Raw genomic sequence first — 3,049 nt, forward strand, 5'->3', positions numbered from 1 at the left:
ACACCACTATTCTTCTCTATATGGTACAAATCTAAAGAATTCTCAGTAATATACAAATCGGGCTGCTCCTGCAATAACTCCTGCGCAATATCTACATGAAAGCAGTCCATGTCTCCCGCTGGTCCCATCGCGACATTGAAAATATTCAGCTTGACTTTCCGATTGCCAAATGAGAGATCCATGGCCCCGGTTCTACAATTGATGCATGTATTGGTAGTCGCCAAGAATGGTCTGCCTAAAATGATCGGAGTCTGGTGCTGACTGTCTACTCCTTCCATATCAAGAATAATGAAATCGACTGGGAAATAAAAGTCATCCACCTTAACTAGCACGTCCTCCGAGACACCTCTCGGTACCTTGATAGAACGATCTGCTAGTTGCAGTGTAATAGGAGTCGATCTCATCTCTCTTAACCCGAAAGAATCAAAGAAATACCCGGGCAGAATGTTTACGCTTGCTCCAAGATCGAGCAAAGCGCGTTCTATCCGGATGTTCCCTATGGTACACGCAATGATCGGGGCTCCAGGGTCTTTGAGCTTTGGTGGTGTCTGATGCTGAAGTACTGAACTCACCTGCTCAGTCAGATGGACCCTATTAGGAACTCTCTCTCTAGATTTACGCTTCTGCGTACATAGTTCCTTCAGGAATTTGGCATATGCCGGCACCTGCTGAATCGCATCGAGCAAAGGTAAGTTGATCTGCACATGCTTGAATATGTCAAGCATGTCCTGGATCTTCGCACCGTGCTTCCCTCTATATCCAGGAGACTCTAATGCTTTGGGATAGGGTGGTGGGGGAGTATACTCGGGTGGTTCCTTCTCTTTGTGAGAAGTCTCACTCCTATCCTTCTTCTGCACAGAAGATAAAGATGATGATGATGAAGGTAATGAAGATGATGATGGGGATGATGATGATGGCTGAGCCGACGTAGGTGAAACAATGGTCTCTGGCTCCTCTATCCTCTCTCTACTCTCTCTCTCTACTCTCGACATGATAATCACGTCCACTCCTCAGGGCCATAACAGATTTGGCCTGCTGCTGTGTCTCAGTATGAAACAGGCCTCCAGTCATCTGGTCCTTGCCCTTCGGGTTCATGACAGCCTGACTCGGCAATGTACCCTCAGGTCTCCTACTAATAGCCTCAGCTAATTGTCCCATTTGCGACTCTAACTTCGCAATGGACTGTGTATGGGAGCTCAATATCTGGTTACACTTATCGAAGGCGTTCTGATTAGAGGTTTTCACCTCTTGGAATGCCTGGAGAAGTCTCTCCTCAAAAGATGTCTGCGGGGCAGACTCTTGCTGAATCGGGGGAGGGACTGAAGAAGAAGAGGACTGAGAATAGCTCGGTCTTTGGAATGACTGAGCAAAAGATGGTTGCCGAGCTGGCTGAGAGGATGTAGGCATCTGTATTGAAGATTGTGGATTCTTCCATGAAAAATTGGGATGGTTACGCCAACCTGGATTATATGTCAATGAAAATGGGTTATTCGGCGGTCTGACGTAACCCTGAGTTGCCTGAACTTGTTCTTGAACAAATTCAGGGTACTGAGCTACCGAAGGGCACTCAGTGATATCGTGTGCCGGACTGGCACAAAGAGTACACACCTGCTGTGTAGTGGATGGTCTTGAGAGAAGCTGGTCCAGCTTCTGAGCAATCATGTCTACCTTGCACTGTAGTGCAGTAGATGGACCAATCTCAAAAACACCAGCTTTCTTCTGAATGCTGGGTGTGGCTCTATCCGAATGAGAGCTCGAAGCATGGTGGAGTGAATTCTCAGCCAATGTATCAAATAGCCTCCATGCTTCGTCCTCGCTCTTCAGCATGAATGTCCCTCTACATGAAGAGTCGATCATCTGACGATTCTTGTCAGACAATCCATCGTAGAAGCTCTGCACCAGTTGCCATTTCGGCACCTGATGATGGGGACATTTCCTGAGGAGATCCTTCATTCTCTCCCAGGTCTCATGAAAGCGCTCACCATCTAGCTCTGAAAAGCTAGTGATGGCTCTACGATATTGGTTCGTACGACCAATGGGAAAGTATTTCCGAAGAAACTCCTGTTGCAATTGATCCCAGGACTCTATTTCTACAGAATCTAAGGACTTGAGCCAATACTTGGCTTTGTCCTTCAATGAAAAGGGGAATAGAGTCAACCTCAAAGCATCATCATCGAAATTCTGTATCTTAACAGTAGAACAGATTTCGAGGAATTCATCTAAATGTCGGTAGGGATCTTCATGACTAAGGCCATAAAAGGATGGAAGCATCTGAATAATGCTGGCCTTAATCTCGTAATGAGGTGCTCCTACATCGGGTCTCCGAATGTAGGATGCCTGAACATAGTCTGTGGGAATGAAATATTCCCGCAGAGGACGTGGATGAACTAGGGGTGGAGGTGGAGGATCCATGTCAGCTATTGTTGTCGAACTTCGATGAGAATGTAAAATTCTCTCTGGGTTGTCAACAAATGGATGTAATGGGGTTCCTAAACCTCGTCGCCCCTGCATACACTGGTACTAAGACCAGATGTAAGCAAACGACCTAACCCTAAATCTAAACTAACACAAGTACTAAAATGTAAATAAAACAAATAACAGTACTAAGAAACATATATGCTATCTCGCTATGTCAGAATGCTATAACTAAATAAAGAAATAACAAAGTAAACTATTCTAAAATACTGAAACAAATAAATACAGGAAATCACAAACTAAGTTTTTCTAAAACCCACCTGTCTAATCGCTCCTTGCAGAATGAAAATTAAGTGAATCCTAGAAAGAACAGTACGTGAATCCTATATTTACTAACTATGTTAATCCTATATTCACTTACTAATCCTACTAACTAAAAAGAAAACAAATAATTAACTAACTAAAACAAATTAATAAATCAAACTCTAAGAAATAAAGTAATTAATTCGCCGTTCCCCGGCAACGGCGCCAAAATTTGGTTGATATTTTGAAATGATATTTTTAAAACAAATATTTGCAATAAAACTTTGGAAAATCGTCAACCAAAAGTATAAAAACCGACTTTCCACAAAGT

The 3,049-nt window shown here is 43.5% G+C and overlaps 1 non-coding gene across 1 annotated transcript; it reads left to right on the plus strand.

The window, feature by feature from the left end:
- The first annotated feature begins 1,915 nt into the window (after nt 1–1,915).
- LOC149840235 (small nucleolar RNA R71) lies at nt 1,916–2,018 on the plus strand. The gene has a single exon (XR_016431729.1). It is a non-coding gene; the product is annotated as a small nucleolar RNA R71 (small nucleolar RNA).
- The last annotated feature ends 1,031 nt before the right edge of the window (nt 2,019–3,049 follow it).

This window comes from Nuphar pumila, chromosome 4, assembly GCF_984573655.1.
Source record: "Nuphar pumila chromosome 4, dmNupPumi1.hap1.1, whole genome shotgun sequence".
Lineage (NCBI taxonomy): Eukaryota > Viridiplantae > Streptophyta > Magnoliopsida > Nymphaeales > Nymphaeaceae > Nuphar > Nuphar pumila.